Source organism: Hemicordylus capensis, chromosome 3 (assembly GCF_027244095.1).
Source record: "Hemicordylus capensis ecotype Gifberg chromosome 3, rHemCap1.1.pri, whole genome shotgun sequence".
In the NCBI taxonomy this organism is placed as follows: Eukaryota; Metazoa; Chordata; class Lepidosauria; order Squamata; family Cordylidae; genus Hemicordylus; species Hemicordylus capensis.
The window spans coordinates 217,323,931-217,343,110 of record NC_069659.1 but is presented as its reverse complement, the minus strand read 5'-3'; the positions used below and the strand labels follow the sequence as shown (position 1 = coordinate 217,343,110).

General features: G+C 42.8%; 1 protein-coding gene and 1 long non-coding RNA gene across 5 annotated transcripts in view; one reads left to right on the top strand and one right to left on the bottom strand.

Annotated features, from left to right (window-relative positions):
* Positions 1-15,992, top strand: part of LOC128349630 (uncharacterized) — a 49,596-nt gene extending 33,604 nt beyond the window's left edge. For both annotated transcript variants that reach the window (XR_008318893.1, XR_008318894.1), the window contains 2 exons: positions 7,478-7,611; positions 15,788-15,992. This is a non-coding gene — a long non-coding RNA (uncharacterized LOC128349630). The remainder of the gene's footprint in view (positions 1-7,477; positions 7,612-15,787) is intronic.
* Positions 1-19,180, bottom strand: part of NRG3 (neuregulin 3) — a 1,024,900-nt gene that overhangs the window by 412,695 nt on the left and 593,025 nt on the right. The window lies entirely within an intron of this gene.

The following is a 19,180-nucleotide window of genomic DNA, read 5'->3' as shown; positions in this document are numbered from 1 at the left end:
TGAATCAAATTGCCCTTTTAAGGGGTGATTTGATTCAAATCCAAATCACTCGAATCACACAGATTTGAGTTAAATTGATTTTAATTTGAATCAATATGCACATCCCTAGTCACTGCAGCCTAAGAATCTCCAATATAGGATTTCTGGCTTGCATGGAGGGATATTACTTGGATGTTGTCTAATTCAAAATTGTTTTTGTGATTGGAATATTAATATATCTCCAGGAAAAAGGAATCAGTCAGAGTAGCATTGAAGTCTATTGATCAGTGACAAGAGTTGTGGAAATCAGATCTACTCTGAGCCAAAACACACAAGGAAATAAATACATGGAGGCTTGACTTACTATTGAGTAGCAGTGCATTGCGCTACAATTCAGATCAGGGCCACAGCACAGCATTAAGCAGTATTTAATCCTTTAGTCCATGTCATTTTCTCATTGAAAATTTCTCTCAAGTGGCCATGTAGACTTTTAAAGTGCTTCCTTTAGAATCATATACCAATTCTAAACTTGCTTTAGAATCGCGTTCCAATTAATACAAAATTTACATGAGTACAACTTACAGAATCTCAGTGTAAAATAAAATATTATTTTTTTTAAAATGCCCAAAACGATGACAGATAATTGCTGCTTTTTCATTCTGTCGCTGGGGGAAAAGAAATCCCTCCCTATATTCCTGCCACCTTTTCTCTTTTATTCACAAGTTTCCCCCCATGCTTCCTTCCTTCTTGCCTATAGGACAGAATTGTTTGGAAAGACAGAAATAATATTTCCATGTGCAAATAATTGTGGAAAGTTTCCAATTATCACCTTGAAAGGTAGTATTTGTATGCAAAAGATGATATTGCTGCACCTAGCAGCTCATGAGAATATTTCTTCAAAATAATAATAAAAAAGCTTTCAGTGGTGAAAACCACACGCTGGTTTTCTACACTCACACACACACCCCTCTAAAAACTACTTTTTTTAAAAAAAATGATGTTAGTATATTCTAAAACCCTGTCTTATTTAGGCCAGGTTTTCACAAAAAGCAGATGAGGCAGTAAATTGCTGTCTAGATTGTACCATTTCACATTGCATGGGGGCTGGGATATGATCCGATGCTCCCTCTTAAAAAAGATTCCTACAAATGTAAACTCAGAACATCAGGAAAAAAGCTAGGCTAGAACCGTCCACCCTGAAGGGTTTTTATGGAAGAGCATTCAGACACATTCCATCTCAAGTAGTACAGCCCAGACACAAATTCACAGCCTTATCTGCTGTTTGCACACAAGTGGCACTATCCCCTACAACAAGCAGCCTTAGGACTGCTCATTTCCAATACTGCAGAGGCAGTGTGGTGAAGTTAACAGAATGCAGGCCCTAAACTAGATGATAAGAGTTGAAATAGAACCACTTGTTGCTCCTTGGGTGGTTTTCAGCCAACCACTTTTTCTCAGCTTCACTAACATAATGGAATGGAACTTAGTGACACATAACTTTCTTTATATAGTCTCCCATACACACATGTTCTCTGTGCAAATGGCACTGTATAAAGTTGTAAGCTGACAAAGTACTTACCTCGCAGGGTTGTTATGAAGAATATGTAGGGGAAGCCCATGTATGCCACCCTTCAAGGCTATTCTCACATGCAGCGAAAATCAGGCTAGAGAAGCCCAGTCTGGTTTTCGCTCCATGTGAGAACTGCCAGGAGCCATGCAGCTCCTGGTGGTGTCTCGGCAGCAAGCCTGCCTAAATACCCTGCCCCTTAAATGAGGCGCGAGCAGTCTGTTGACCCCATTTCCCTGGCTGTGTGTCTGCAGCCGCGGCAGGCACTCTCGGGGAGGGGGGATCCCAGAAATGCTCCACACACTTGCATAGTGCATTACTGGGGTTCCAGGAGGCGGGGTGCCACACAGTGGCACCTCCCTTCAACCGACCCCCCAGAGTGCCCGAGCGAGCTGCTGCCAGGCACAGGAGTGCCAGAGCAAAGCTGCCGCTTGTCTGGGCAGGTGAACTGCCCGCACAGGGAGAAGGCACCGATCGTCTGCAGGGAGGTAAGCACTTTTGGGCTTCCTCTCCTCAAAACAGGTTAACCCTTCCCACTTGATCATGGGAAGAGCTTCTTCAGCTCCTTTGAGAAAGGATGGGATACTAATGTTTCTCTCAGTGGTTAAGGCAGTATTAGCCGCTCAGGACATTGTATCCCATTGCCCCCCCAATTATGCCAAGAGCTAACAAAGTGATGCTCACGAAGAGTATTTATTCTTGAAAGCCACAACACTTCACAAAATGAGCTTTAGGTTCGCTTGTGTGGCCCTGGCACCTTCTGAGTCAGCCTCCCTGTTACCACAGAGGGGTGAAGGAAAAAGGAGCTCAGCTCTTAGGTTTCCTCCAAACCTTCCTGTTTGGTTCTCTTACTGAATACTCCAAAAAGTGGTTGGCTGAAAACCACTGCTTTTTAACCCAGGTCAGGGATGTCTGGATGCCCTACCTACAGACCTGCCTCGCCTATCCAGTTACATACCGTCCGGTTAAATAATCTCAGATGGTCCTTTTGTTGGTCCCTGATTTCCGAGAGGTTCGGGGCTCTAGGACCCATGAAAGGGCCTTTTCGGTTCCTGCTCCATTTCTTTGGAACTCTCTTCCCCTTCATATCTGTCTAGCCTGTTCCTTACTGATCTTCAAATCTCTATTGAAGACTTTCTTTTTCACCAGGCTTTTGCCCTGTAATTTACTTATTTATTTTTTGTTAGTTACTTTAGTTTTTAATTTAGAATGTAATTTTTAATGTTGCCTTGTTTGCATGTTTTTGTGCATTGCCCGGAATCTTTGGAGTGGGCAGTATATTAAATGTCTCTAATAAATAAACAAACAAACAAACAAATAAATAAAATAATCCTCAACTGACCCCAGAAACTCAATAAACAGTTTAGCCCTAATGCCTATTTAAAAACTGAAAGGGATGGTGAAGTTTGAACTTTCCAGGGAGAGGAAATTCCAGATGCTGGGTGCATATGTGGGGAAGACCCTGTCCCACATGTTCACCAAATAGACTTCAGAATATGAATACGAGTATGAATACAACAAACATTTATACACCACTTTTCAACAAACGTTCTCAAAGCTGTTCCCACAGTTCCCAGAAGGCTTTCACATACAGAACAAAGCCTTCTCTGAAATTCTTAATAGATAATTTCTTAATAATAAGCAGCAGATTCATAGGTATGTTACTGTTTGCATACCTAGGATTCTACAATCATGAATCATAGATTCTATGGTCTCTGAGATGCCATGGACCCAAATAATGAAAGGATTTAAAGATGATAATCACCACCTTCAACTGAAGAGAAGAGCTGAAGAGGAGAGCTGGTCTTGTGGTAGCAAGCATGACTTGTCCCCTTAGCTAAGCAGGGTCTACCCTGGTTGCATATGAATAGGGGACTATAAGTGTGAGCACTGTAAGATATTCCTCTCAGGGGATGGAGCCGCTCTGGGAAGAGCAGAAGGTTTCAAGTTCCTGCCCTGGCTGCTCCAAGATAGGGCTGAGAGAGAATCCTGCCTGCAACCTTGGAGAAGCCCCTGCCAGGCTGTGAAGACAATACTGAGCTAGATAGACCAATAGTCTGACTCAGTATATGGTAGCTTCCTATGTTCCTAACCTGGAATGAATCAGGAGTCAGTGTAAATCAAACCAAATGGAAGTAATATGTGCCTCAAAAGAGGCCCCACCAACACTAACTTGGAGTCAGTATTGTGCACCAGTTCCCAAATTTTTTCAAGGGTAGCCCCATATAGAGCATGTGGAAAATACATTGACATATAAGGAAATGCAAGCATGCAAGTTAATCTCTTGTAAAAACACCACTATGGTACAAGGTCTTTTTAATATCTTTGTTAAGAGAATGTTTAACTCTATATGAATTGCTTTTTGTGGATTTAGCTGACTAGGGGACCCACATTTTCTCTGCTCCTTAGGGTGTCTGTACAGTGTCTCAGGTAATGGATAGCTCTCTGGAGCTGGGATTTCAATGCAGTACTGTGGTATGTACAATAACCCATGTGTGGTTATGGATTTTGCAGACCATTTCCCCCACCAATAGGAACAAACAACATTATACCTCTGCCAACTTCAATTTATTCCCTCCCCAATTCCTTTCATATGAGAATATCTATTATACGCCTTACTGCAGAAGACACCTACCCATCTGATCAGATAATTGTTTTCCTAGTTCCTGAGAGTCTCACAGGGGAGAACAAGTTGGGGAGGGGGGGGAATCTTCACCTTTCCATCTTTTTTAATGCCGTGTAATCAAAAAATCTTAGACATACAATTAAAAGTTACTCAAGTGAAGCTGGCCATAGACCACAATTTGCTGAATAATTCATACCGAAACATTCTTTCCTCATAGCTGAGATGTCTCAAGGCAGCCAGCCAGCAACTTTTACTGGACTCATCTGGGGGTTTTTTGTTTTCCTGAACAGCCATTTGAGCACTCATTTGTTTTAGCGTTGGTGCTGAAATTGTGAAAAAGCAAAATTCCTAAGGAGAAACATCTGAGAATTGTCAAGGGAAGCCAAACAGGTTTCTATAAGACAAGTGAAGTGTTCCAGGGGGTTTCTGTAGATCCTTAATTCATTTCACTATGGTAGAACTGCAGATAGTAACATTTGTAAGTCATGTGTAAGGAGCAGCATTTCTTCCAATGAACAAAAATGTGAAATAATATAGCACCTGAGGCATTTTCTTTCTTTCTTTTTTTTACAACTAACAGGTAGGGATTTGTATGGAATGGATTTTGCATTTCATTCCGAGCTCAAAATGAAATGCAAAGCAGCCGGAATATTTCATCAAAACAGTGGTCAAATTGTATGTTGAACGAAACAAATGGATGACGAAACAAACTAAGAAATTTTTTTGGCAATAGGAAACAATCGGGAAACTTGAAACACCCCATTGTTCCCCATGGGTAGCTCCTAGGGACGCCAAAGTGGGTTGGGTGGTAGGGTATGATGGGTGCTACCTACGCCTAATCCATATACAAATGGGCAAGTGAGCGATTTTAAACTAATTTTTAACCTTTCCTCCATGAAGAATTGCATCATGCTGCTACCACTTGTCATGGCCCAGTCTCAACCAGCCTCATGACTTTTGAGTTTTACCATTGCCACCAAGTAGACTTATGGCTGGGTCTACAACAACTGCCTTGCAAACCACTGTTGAATATATAAAAAAACCTTTAGTAGAGTGGTAAAGACTTTAGAGAGGGTGGAGAAATTCTAACAAGAAAATAAACAAGCAGTATAAACAAGAAATTTTACCTTAAAAAATAGCTCAGCTTAACCCAATAGTTTCTTTGAAAAGTTTAGTACAAAAACAGAAACCAAATGAGCATAAGGAAAATGAAATTAGGGTTGTGCGAAACGTTTCGGGTACAGAACGATCTGTACCCAAAACGGCCAATTTCGGGTGATTCGGATCTGAACCGGATCACCCCCGAAGACTTCCGAAAAATTTCAGATCCAAAACGAATCACCCCTGTTTTGTATCCAAAATATTCGGATGTTTTGGACCTCCATTTTGTGGCTTTCTTTTCCCCCCTCCATTTTGAGCAATGACGTCTATTTGAATTTCCCGCCTTTTTGCCTCCCATTGACTTCAATGCAAAAAGGTCTGATGTGACGTCTGCTCGAATTTTGGGTCCCAGGGGAAAAATAGTGGGGTGGGGTGGTAGTGCCTAATGGGTGGAGGCTACCACCCCAATTGCAGAGGGATTGGGCAAAGGGCTGATTGTTGGTGAATTTTTGAAGTTTTAGTGTCTTTGGGACAGATTGGGCGCATAACGTGGGATCTGGGCCAAAAGAATGGGGTGGGGTGGTAGTGCCTAATGGGTGGAGGCTACCACCCCAATTGCAGTGTGATTGGGCAGAGGGCTGATTTTTGGTGAATTTCTGAAGTTTACCCGTCTTTAAGGTTTTTCCCCATTAGGTATAATGGAGGGTGTCTTGCTTCACGTCAGGGGGAAAGGGGTGGCCTAGAGTGGTGTGGGGTTGGTGGTAGTGCCGGGTAGGGGCAAGGAAGGTACCTGAATTTTTTCAAAGGATTTGGGCAGAGGGCTGATTTTTGGTGAATTGTTGACGTTTACGCGTCTTTAAGGTTTTTCCTCATAAGGTATAATGGAGGTTTCAGCAGCCCCATAAGTACACTTGGGGGGTGCTGGGGTGGCCCAGAGTGAGTGGTGGTGTAGTGCACATAGGCTGCCAACCACCCCCATGGGTTGCTAACCCATGGGGTACAGAGTTCTGTTGTTTCTGAGGTATTCTGAGTGTGGATTCTATGATAGTAAATTAGAGTGGATTCATGGTGTCTAATTGAAAATCTCATTTCAACAGCTGCCACAGCAGCATCCTTAGCAGCAAGCATAGCCATAAGCTCAACTAGAGCAACTTCAGGCACATTTTGCAATGCAGATTGCAAAGCAGACCAAAGCAGCAAGTGAAGCACGAGTTAGTATCAAAGTCAGACATAGAGCCCATCACAGGAATTATTATTATTTCTCTCTCTGAAATATTACAGAGAGAGAGAGAGAGAGCGCGCGCTGCCACTGTCCATTTCTCACCACAACACTACCTCACAAACAAACCATAACTCAAGGAAAGGAGGTATCCATGTTCTGCCTTTGTCAATCTGAAATGCAGCAAAACCAGATAGTTATAGCAACAATAGCACAGCATATTATACTTGCTGCCGATAAAACCACAAAAACAAATCTACCTTCCTCCTCTCTTGATATATCCTCTTCAAGAGAGACATAAGGGATTCCCTCTGCCTTCCAGTTTCTTTGAATAGATTTTGAAACCCCTTCCTTTTGTGTTCCCCCTTCTCCCTCCCTCCAGTCAATGGGGGCACAGTTGCCCATGACAACACTTTATTTGTAGGATAACAAGCCAACCAGGAAGCAAGGAGATCGCAAGCCAATCGGAAGCCATTGCCAGAAAGCCAATCAGCAAAAGAAAAACAAGCCTTCAAAAATGCAATTGAAAAATCAAAGCATTTTGATCGAAACAGGGTTGTTTTAAAGAGCTCAAAGTAGGTCCTTTATTTAAAAGGCATTCTGTTTCAAGCTCAAAAAACACTCAAAATGGCTCATTTCAAGTCAAAATGTTTCAACATCAAAATGTTCTGCAGATCCGTACTAACAGGCATGAGTGAGAGAGTAAACATTGTTGCCAGCTAGTAGTTTTTGTAACCTTATTTGGAAAGCTACACTACATATAGGAGTGTGCAAAATTAATATTAAACCATCAAGCATTGACAACTGAAGCCCAATTCTCATATTAGATTAGTACTATCTTGCTTTCCGCTCTGGTGTTTTGACAATGTAAGAATGTAGAAACCACATGGGAGGGCTGGATAAATCACAAAGAATAACCATGCTAATGCCAGCATTTCCAGTCTAGCCTCTGATACCACTCCACTAATGGTTTTTACATCCTCAGAACACCAAGCTAGGAAAGGCAGAAACCATACCACGGCTGTAACAAAAGGTTCAGACCAAAGCTGTCAACACTAAATGCCATGAGTACCAAAGGCTTCTACTGGATCCAGCCACCAACGTCTTATGAAGTTGCAGGTAAGGTCTTCCTTCTTGAAGGTATGATACTCTTCTGGATAAAGGTGCAATGGATATAATACTGAGAGCATAATATATTTCATGAAAACAGAACGTGGAGAATGACAGTCCTTCCTACAACTTGAGCAAAACATTATCCCCTTAAGCTAAGACACTAGCTATAATTTGGACATCTCTGTGCTGGAAAGCTAAGTGAACTGCCACATCAAAACTATTCCCACCCCCAGGCTGAGAAAAATAAACACAAATTTATACAGAGGGAGGAAATCTGACTCAGCATGGAAACGCAATTTCTTGGGGATACATACTCGACACTGTCAGCATAAAGATGACATTGGGTGATGTTGAAATGAAAATGGAATTGATTTTTGAAATATGGGATGAGGAATTACTTCGAGGTCACTCTCTCTCTCTCTTCCTGGATGATGATTGCCACTGGAGACAGTGTGTCTGCTTTGGAGAGTGAGGTCCCATAGATTTTATCCTAAGTTCTCCCACTGATCTGCTATATGCCTTTTGTTCAGTCAGATGATACCCCATCTTACCAAATGTAAAATGTACATGTCAATAGATATTTACCTTAGAAGAGTCTGTTGAGATTTAATGAGGGTTGCATTAGCAAAATATTTTGCTAACAAAAAAGTACTCAAATGGTAAACATCATTTGCATCTATAAAGTGCCTTTCCAATTGTGCTGAACTGTCAGAGGATGAGCAGCCCAAAGGTACCTGGCTCCTGCAGATACACAGACCAATATGCTGCAATAAAAACTGATCTTCATCTGAGAAGGAACCCCTTAGATTTGCTCTAAGGTCCTCCCAAAAGGAAAGAAGAATTTTATCATTCATCTGTGTCTAGTCATAAATCTGTGGAAATAAGGGGGTAGTTAAGATCCTTCTCTCATCATTTGGCAGCATGTTATAGATGACTAGATACAGATACTTACCTACAATCTATATAGGTGATGAACTACCAAGATAATTGAATAGCCATGTGCAAAACTCAACCCATTTGCCATCACATCAGACTGACCATGTAAATCCAGCCTACATAATGGAATAACCTTGGATATTCTTTTTAATTTTTGTTAGAAGATTAGCAATGTTAAAATTGCACATCGACCATCAACACATTCAGGATGCTGGTGGCGGTGGTAACCCACAGTCAGCTTAACATCAAGCTAGACTACATTAAGACCTCAGCACTATCCTCCCTAAAGCAATGTAAATATGTACAATACACTGAATAGAGAACAAGATATATTACAAATAGAAATGAAACACGAACACTGTATATATCAACATCAATGCAAGTGGCACTTACAGTAAGCCGAAAGGGCAGCTTCTTGCCTCCAAATATGATACAGTGCAATCCTATGCAGCTACTCAGAAGTAAGCAGAGGTGTACCTAGGTAATTTTGGAGCCTGAACCCGCAAATTAAGCAACATCATGCTCCACCGGGCAACCACATCCCCCGGGACAGACTAAAGAGGATTTGGGGGCCCCCAGGGGCTGTGGAGGCCCTGAACTTTGGCCCGAGGTCCAGGGCTAAGTGCACCTCTGGAAGTGAGTCACAGCGCATAAGTCCAATAATGGGATCTACTTCCAGGAAAATGTGTATAGTATTGTGACTGAAAATACTGGACTCCTCATGATGAGAAATTGTGACATCCTCCACTTTTAACAGGCAGCCCATAGCACTAAAAAGTCCAGCACGTGTTGTCTAATCTTCCTACTGTACCTACTGTATTTCATGCTGTGGCCCAACTAGAAACTCAGCCCTTTTCAAAATGTAGCATTAGTATAATAAACCAATCAACTAATATTAACTGACAGTGGGAAACAGCCGTTATTGCCTAAGAAAGATCTTAGAAGGAGGCAAATCAACTAATCATTTTACTGACCATGAGTAAATGTAGCCGATACATTCAGGGATGTTAATTTTTAAGAATGACCTGTGAGGAGTACTTCTTCACTATCTGACTGAATGTAGTAAGTTTTACATCTGCAATCAAAGCATCTATACTTTTGTGCTTACCGAGCTGAACTCTCATCTTGAGGAGAAGCATCCCTTATCAATCTTCATCAGAAATGGCCTAGACGGAACCGGTCACAGCTTTGACTTGGTAGAACTCATGCCACTCTGCAAATCTTTTCTATTGATCTGTCTGTTTGGTGTAATCTCTGTATTGAATTCTCTGATGCCCCTCATTACACTTCCTTGACTTCTACAGTGCCCCATTTCAACATCAGCATTGTCACTGATGGATGATATAACTCAGCGCTCATATCTCTCCAGTACTGCACAGCGACATTCAGGGTGCAAATTACAGGTAGTTGTGTCCCCCCCCCATTTCTTCTTTTTCATGATTACTAGCTTGTATTCAAGCCTAAACAAGCAACGCTCATTGGTCTGCATGAAACACAGTGTGGGTGTTGGCAGCATCCTGGGCATGGATGGTTTTATATTTCCTTTAGCATGCTTAGTGACACCAACAGTTCTTATCCCCTCCAGGTTTATCCATCAACTAAAGAGACTCTACAAATTGTCATGTAGGTTTCCTATCAGTAAAGTGGCTTCCATGCTCTCAATGCACTTGCACTTTCAATGGGGAATGAATCCTGAGCAGCAGCACACAAGAGCTAACCAGTCCTCTGGTTTCACTGAAGAAAGAAAGGAGCTTTATGTAGGTCAGATGCTAACATCGTTCCACTGCCCACATCCTATTAACATTCTATGAACATCAGTGAAATCTCTGGTATGTATAGCAACCAAGCAGGGGAATTTGATCACAACCTGTGCAGAACATTTCATGCCTCAAGATCTGACACTGCATACCTATGTTCTTTAACATTAAAGTGGAAAGCAGCCTATTGTAGCAGTGATTTAGGCAGTGAGGGGGGATTTAGGATTCAAAATGACATTTTGTCAGAAATGGCTTTTCACTGTTAACAACAAAAGGCACTAGTATAGCACTGTCAATGTTGCTCATGTTACACTCATCAACACAAACCATGCAAAAAAAACAAAAACTAAACTAAAGTATATCGCTATGAAGGACAATAAAATGAAAGCAAACATGTTTCAAACATCAGATGTCCTTACTTTTATCTTCTCGGTATCTCTATATCAGAAGACAATTGACTCCCCCCCCCCCCCCCGTATGAGAAATAAAATGAAAAGTGAGCCATGATATTTTATTGATTGATTGATTGATTGATTGATTGATTGATTGTAAGATTTATATACCAACTATGCTACTATGTGTAGAATAGGGACTTGCTCCAGAATATTTTGAGTGCAAAGCCCATGCATGGAGGCCTAACATAAGACAAGGATGTCATTCTCACACTAAACTGGGGCGGGGGGTGGGGGTGCTAGAGGTAAGGAAGGAACCTTCCTGCTCCCTCCCTCCCACATGATCAGGGCCTCTGTTGGGCTCCACTGCCCACGTGCCCACACAAGCAGTGTGGTGGCAAGCCCAGCAGCAATTGGGAGGGGGAAAGCAAGGGGCAACTAGGTATCCTACAATGCAGAGCTTGAGCAGCATAGTGCATTGGGAAAACTTCACACTGCCTGGCCACTCCTTTCCCCAGACTCTATGATAAGGATGGCTTCCAGAAGACCAGGAGCAGCTGCCAGCAGAGCAGAGCTTCACACAAACATTAAGTGAGGTGGGAGGCATGTGCTTGTACTCCTACCTCAATTTAAGCCTGGGTTGCCCATCAGAGCTACCCAGGGGAGGCACAGCAGGATCAGAAGTGATCCCGGGGCTGCAGACAACCGTCCCTGCCTAGGCTTGGCCTCTCCTACACAGGTTGGGCTGGTTGTGAAAATGTTCTCATAATGTTTTCCCCTCCTTCCTGTGTAACACACATACATTGGCCCTTAGTATGCCATGCCATTATGAAGAAGGGGAGTTATTCCAATATATTTCTTGCCTAAGAAGAGGAGGGGACATAAATGGGCATATGAGAGGAATGGGCAGGTCTTCCTTTCCTCAGAATGGCCTGACACAGGGGCTGCGGATGTGCATTGTGCGGCAAATGTGTTATTTCTTCTGTTTTGTGGTTTTAACAGTGTGTACAAGGAAGAAGGGAAGGGAAACAGCATTCTAATATGTTGTGCAGGAATCCTGCCATGCATGGTGGACTGGACCAAGTCCCAGGCTACATTTAAGCACAAATATAATTTTGTACTGTTTGGCAGGCCTGTGCACCAGCAGAAATATCAGAACAATTGCAATCCGATAATGATATGCATTATCGGATTGCAGTTGTTCCCTAACCCTAACCCTCCCTGACACTATCAGTACCTATTGGGCATTAACCGGATATTTTACCAATAATCCTTATTGGAAGTCAACTTGGAGAGAAAGTCTCTTCAAGCTGGATGCCACCCTGGATTTTAAGCACTGCACTCCCGAAATCAGGGGTGAGGGGCCCAAGGTAACCCTCCAGGAAGCACCCACTGGGTGAGGAGGTGCTTCTTGGGGTGTTTACTGTTTCTCCCCCATTCCCTGAATTTGTGGGTGCAGTACTTACAATGCAGGTCAGGAGCCGGCTCAGAGAGAAAGTCTCTCCAAACCATGGGGCTGGTTTATTCCCATATTATTATTGGAAGTAGATAGGATTTCTGAGAGGACCAGTGTTCCCTGTAACAGGGAATCCCAGATTATGTTGACTACAATCCCCCCATCCCCAGCTGCAGTGGCCTCTGGCTGAGGATGCTGGGAGTTGTAGTCAACAACATCTGGGATTCCTTGTTACAGGGAACACTGGATAGGACAGCAGGAATTTTAGTCAGAATTCTGACTATCCGGACTCCCTGCTATCATATGGGAAATCCTTCCAATAATATCCAGTAGTGGCCATATTAGTCCAACATTCCCATTGGACTAATACGATTGCACAGCCCTGCTGTTTGGTGTAGAAAGAAATGGAATTCTAATATGTCAAGTTAAAATCTTAATTCAAGCTGGGTGACTTGAACATACAAGTGCATTCTAAGCTCATCGCACCAGTTCTTCAAGAGTAGCCCCACTGAAACAGGCACCATTAGCAGTGCCAACCAGAATTCATTCCTGGCAACAATACTGTATATGATGACTAAATCCAGGACAGTAGAGACCATATTCTCAATAAAGACCCTTGTGAGTCATATAAACTAGGGAATCATGGATGAGGTCTTCCTAATAAGCATTACAGTTAATGCTCCAAATCTGGCTATTTTATTTTTATTGGTCTGCCCTGAAAACAACTTTATGGTAGAAAAGCAGCACAGAATATTTCAGACAAATACATAAATTCTACTACAGAGCATGCTGATAGATAGATATATGTTTGCTTGGGCAAATTTGGCATTACTTATTTCAGGGTTCAAATCCCTACTCGGCTATGAAGTACAGGGTAGGTCTGGGCATGTCACTATGTCTCAGCCCTAGGCTACCTCACAGAGTTGTTAGGAGGATGAAAAGGAATACTCCATGTATGTCATTCCACTCCTTGGAAGATGGGCAGGGTAGAAGTGAAACAGAGAGAAAAACAGATACTGGCAAGGCCTAGTATCTATCTATATCTGCCAGATATCTTTGGTTCACTCAACTTCTGTGTAACTCAACCATTATACAGGCAACTTTTATTAAACAAGAAAGCAGTGGGCAAGACGAGTTCCCAAGTAGCTTGCTCTGATTAGTAATTGATTACCTGTTTCACGTTACTGCTTTCGATATTCATTCTTAACGATTTCATTAAATGTGCAGGGCTCGATAAGCCTCATTTTCATAAATGAATGGGAGTTTCATTCCGAGCGGCTACTAAAGTGGACAGTACAAATCACCCTTTCAGGCAGTGACTCCATATTATACTTTGACACATGCAGAGATGGACTTTTAATCCAGTTATATTATACATTATTACACACACTGTGGATGATGAGAGAAGGCAGAATTATCTATTAACCTCCAGACCTAGCTCTTTTCTCTGTCAGTGGGGTGATCGCCAACCAGCTTGAATATCCGCAAATCCATTCATTTAATACAAACAATTAACCAAGCATTTCTAGCTTGAAACTTAAGGTAGAAATGTCTTAAACGGACTGAAATGGAGGCCTGCAACATACAAAATCGACAGCTAAGGATGTGAGCCAGGAAGTTCAAATCTCCACACAGTCAAAAACTCACTACATGTCTTAAGCAGGTCACTATCTTGCATGCATGTACCCTATCTGCAACATGGGGCTGATCATGGTGAGGATAACTGCTGCACTGAATTTTCTGATGTGATTCTGATCCTTGTGCACACTGCTGCACACATGCCACCTGATAGGCTTTGGTGAACTTCTAGCTCTGGCTTACCGAGTAGGGAGCAGGGTGCACTGACTACAGCACTTGAAAGGCAGGTGGGAGGGCAGGCCTGACTCTATGTCCAGCCAAGTCCATGGGTCCTCTTGCTGCACCCCACAAATGCAATGCATCCCCACTGCTTGTGTGATACCCATGCAGCAGGTAGGTCAACATGCTCTAAAGAGCTATATACATGCTTGTTTAGTACCATCATCATCCTGTGCTCTGGGGAGGTATCCAGTAAACTCAACTACAACACAGAAAATATCTGCCTAGAATCTGTCTGAACTCTTGTGAGCGGGGAAAGGGTAGCCTTAGGTTTCTCAGTGAACTCTCTATTTTGACAGCTGCTTATTTCTTGTTTGCTTTCTCTCAAAAAGGCAAATCTTTTAAACTGTCAAAAATAGAAATGATTAGTATCAATCATGCAAAACGATGTGAAATTACAGCTTACTGACAAGCCGAGTTGAGCTCTCTGATCCCTTGCCCCATAGGGCGTCTAGTCGAAAGACTGCTGTGAATGGCTCTTTCAGCATCCATCTTTTAGACCAATGATTCCCTAACCATTTCAGTCAACAGGTCACAGAATCTCAAATGATTGTGATCCACTGCTTCTCTTTTCAGCCAATATTCAAACTTGCGGACTCGAGGATCCAAAGCAGTGAATATTTGTTTTCTATTTTCTCCTTCTGTGGAAGCAAATACACCTATATTTGCACATGCTTCCTTTTCAGTGATGCCTTTTGATCAGTTCCTAAGTCCATATTCCAACTGACACAGAGACGTTCAGCTCAATCTTATTCATGTTTACTCAAAAGTAAGTCCCACTGACTGACATCCTAGCTGAGTGCATGCACTTTGAGGGACTGCAGACACACACAAGAGCCCTCATGCAATTCCCCCAATCTCCATATGTGTGACCTGTTGTGCCAGAGCCCCTAGAATTCAGAGTGCTCCCTGAGCTCCAGAAGTGCTCTGTAAGATCGGAAACATGTCGCTGTCCCTCAACATGAAACGAACAGAAAAAGAAAAGAAATATTACACTAAAAGTCTTATAAAATAAAGCCCTGGTTTAGGGATGTGTAGAGATCTCCTGAGAAATATCCCTTTTTCTAGAGGAACCTTGAAAATTCTCAGATGTTTCACTTTGGGAGAAACTCCGAAGTTCACTTCAAAATTCATTTTTTAAAATATGTTGATGCCAATCCTCCTTGGAATTGGCTGCTTTTAAAGTAGAGACGGGTGAACAGGGGCGTTGCAAGGTTGGAGTGGGCCCAGAGACAAGATTTTAAAATGCGTCCCCCCTCACTAAAGCTCAGCTCATGAAGTAAAGAAATCTTAAATGAGGCTGAATAGTGGTAACAAAACGCATAGTAAAAATTTTGTGTGTGTGTGTGTGTGTGTAGATAGACAGACAGACAGATAGATAGATAGATAGATAGATAGATAGATAGATAGATAGATAGATAGATAGATAACACCTATGTGCCACAATAGAACATCATCCTAACTTATTTATTTAAAGGTTTTGTAATTGTGGACGATGCAAGTCATTTAATGGTACTAGAGAAAGACATGCTGTTCTGGTTGCTCCAGGTCTTAACACTCACATCAATTTCAGAGGATGAATACAACTGAAGGAAGCCCGGGTGGGTGCACGGCTGGGGGAGTCAGTCATGTGACATGCCTCTGGGCCCCCCACCACAAGGGATTGGGCCCACAGACAACTGTCTCCCCTTGCCCTATTATAATTACGCCCCTGCTGGTAAACAGGGCAAGATAATGCTAAAACAGAGTATGTGCAGGCAGGTAATACATTATCTTGTTTACAGTTTCTTTTACTCAGGTATTTTCATGAAGTTTTCTTCTGATGTCACTCTGCTTTCCCCCAAAGAACCACACAACTTGCTCCAACTACTCAAAGAGACCTTGCACTTGTTTTTCCCGAATAACACCTCTCAATGCCACACAGCAAACCACTTCTGAAACTGAGGGGCTTTTCGCAGCAGTTTGTACTATGGAATTGGTATCTGACATCCAAAGGTGAGGAAAACATTCCCTTGGAAGCACGCAAACCCTTGGGATGTGCCAAAGGTAGCTTTTTGGATGTTGACTTCCATCATCATCAATCCGCCACTCCCACCATCCATCTGAGATGTTACACCCCCACCCCCCGTCTCTCTCAGCCAAAAGGCCAAGACGTGATATATATCTATTCTTCCCTTTCTTTATCAAGAATGCCAGGGTTCTTGAGGCTCCCTTCTGCGTAGTAGTGCAGTCAATCTTATCATGCGGGCGTCATTAAAAGAAATGTGCCATATATTATGAGCTGCAGTTTGAAGGTCCAAAATGAGCCCAGTTACATTTCCTTGTGCACAATCAGATGTCCAGAAAGTAAACATAATTAATGTATGGAATAGCTAACTAGCCCCAAATAGAAATGGAGTTAATACTTAGCATGGTATGGTTGATATTCTGTAAGAATGGGAATTGCCTATGAGGATTCTTCTTTGGAGGGGGGGTGGTATAAAAAAGTACACATAACACAAACTCACTTTGTAGCTTGTTTAATATCCCTGCTGAATCTCCATTAGTTTTCTTGCATAGGAGGAAAATGTAAAATAAAAACAGAAAATTGTTCCTAGCTTTTAGCTGAGTTTTTCCATCCCTGACAAACAAAATGAATAGGGATATGCAAAATGTTTCAACTCAAAATAGGCCAAAGAAAATGCCTGTTTTGCTAAATACACTATTACTACTACTGCTACGAAGCAGCAGCAGCTACCTGAAGCCAAAAATTGGTGGGCCACAAAATTGAAAAAGTTGTAGAAAATGAAGATGCAAAAATATTATGGAACTTTCGACTACAGACAAACATCTTCCACACAATATACCAGATATAACAGTAGTCGAGAAGAAAGAAAAAAACAAGTTAAAATAATTGACATAGCAATACCAGGTGATAGCAGAATAGAAGAAAAAGAAATAGAAAAAATAACAAAATACAAAGATCTACAAATCGAAATAGAAAGGATGGGGCAGAAGAAGACCAAAATAATCCCAGTAGTAACTGGCACCCTAGGTGCAATTCCAAAACATCTTGAAGAGCACCTCAACACCATAGGAGCCACAGAAATCACCATCGGCCAACTACAAAAAGCAACTTTACTGGGAATAGCCTACATTTTGTGGCGATACCTATAACAACAATATTGATAACAAAATTCTGGCATCCCACGTCCTTGGGAAGGACTCGATGTCTGGATAAAACAAACCAGTCAATAACACCTGTTTGACTGTGCAAACAAGAAATAATAATAATATAATAAAGGCCTGGTTTGAGCTCAGAACAAAACAACCCCATTTCAATTTGAAACATTTTGATGTTTCAAGTGCCATTTTGGAGGCCTGTTTTTCTCTTGCTGATTGCTTTTCTGGCACTGGCTTCCAATTGGCTTGCAATCCAAAAGAAGGGAATTTCAAAATGTATTCAAATGGACTGGGAGACAGAGAGGGCCCTGATAGTGTGCTTCACCTGAAGAAGAAGATACACCATCCTTTTTTGGCCACTTTTAGACTGTGTTTGAAATGTGTGTTCTGTTCTGTGTTGGGAGGAACAGTTTCTCTTTTACTGTGTGCTTCTGCAGTATTTTTCAAGGCAGGGTTGAAAAATGCATTGCAAACTGCAATAAAAAACTTGTGTGCATGCACTTTGTGAGTGCAGCTTGTTCCGGCCATAGGGTACAATGAGGAAACTCAAAACACTCCATTGTTCCCCATGGGTAGCTCCTAGGGACACCAAAGTAGTTTGGGTGGTAGGGCATGATGTGTGCTCTCCAGGGGCGCACCTAGCTGATTTGGGCACATGGACCTCCCAGCTGTGAGCCCCCCCCCGCACACACAGGGCCCCCCAAAACCTACTTTGTGGGGGCCTTGCCAAACCTCTGTTTTTTCTCTCTTTTATTATAGCTGCCACGCGGCCAAGGGGTGGCTGCCATTATGGGCTTGCAACTATCTCTCAACTATGCAGGTGCGCTTTGCAGTTGGTAGAAGACGCTGGCCCAAGTGGACAGGCCCAGAATCACTCCAGCCACCGCTGCTGGGGAGGAAGGAATAGGGGAGAGTGGAGAAGGGCTGCTCTGCTCACACACACCCCAGCAGCCACCCCTTGGCCGTGCAGCGGCTCTAATTGTTTTTTAAAATTTGAGGTTCAGCGGGGCGAGTGCAGGGTGGCTGTTGGAGGCCCCCTGGCCATTTGGAGCCCCTCCAGACCTTGGCAGCCATGGACCAGGGGTCCAAGGTCTGGGGGCTAGAGCACTCCTAGTGCTATTTACCACTTATGCATCCTATGGGGTTTTGGGGAAAGCAGTTAAGAGATTCCCCTTAGGGGATGGAGTGAGGCAGTGCAGGGCAGCCTGGTATAGCATCCAAGACCTTGCCTGGAGGCCTGGCCAGGGGGCATATCTCTTGCTCAACTTGGTGCCTTCCAACACATGGAGATATGTGACTGCCTGCAGTAGCAACTTCAGCTTCCCACCATATACTGGGCTGAGGCAACCTCAGGTTCCATGTTATGTGTGAATGCAGCCATATATTCAACAGCAAACACAGGATTCTCAATCTTGTGTTAGTCATAAATATGCCAAATGTTGGCAGCAGGGGCATTTACAGGAGAAAAAAGATGTAAGTGGAGGCCAACACTGTCTCAGGAGAGGAGAGTTGGTCTTGTGGTAAGCAAGCATGACTTGTCCCCATAGCTAAGCAGGGTCTGCCCTGGTTGCATATGAATGGGAGACTTGATGTGTGAGCACTGCAAGATATTCCCCTCAGGGGATGGAGCTGCTCTGGGAAGAACAGAAGGTTCCAAGTTCCCTCCCTGGCTTCTCCAAGATAGGGCTGAGAGAGATTCCTACCTGCAGCCTTGGAGAAGCCGCTGCCAGTCTGTGAAGACAATACTGAGATAGATAGACCAATGGTCTGACTCAGTATATGGCAGCTTCCTATGTTCCTATGTCTCCATTTGTCCTCGGCAATGTCTCCCCCTGTTTTCTCTCCATTCAGGACATTGAGGTGTTTTTGCAGGACAAGAGAAAAGTGATTGGATGGCAGTAGTTACAGAAGGAAAGTGATGGACAGGGCAAAGATTAAGCACTCCTCTCTACCGCCTGCCTGCTGTTTCTTTCCACTGCTTTGTATTGTGGCAAGCAAGAATTTGGAAATCCCAT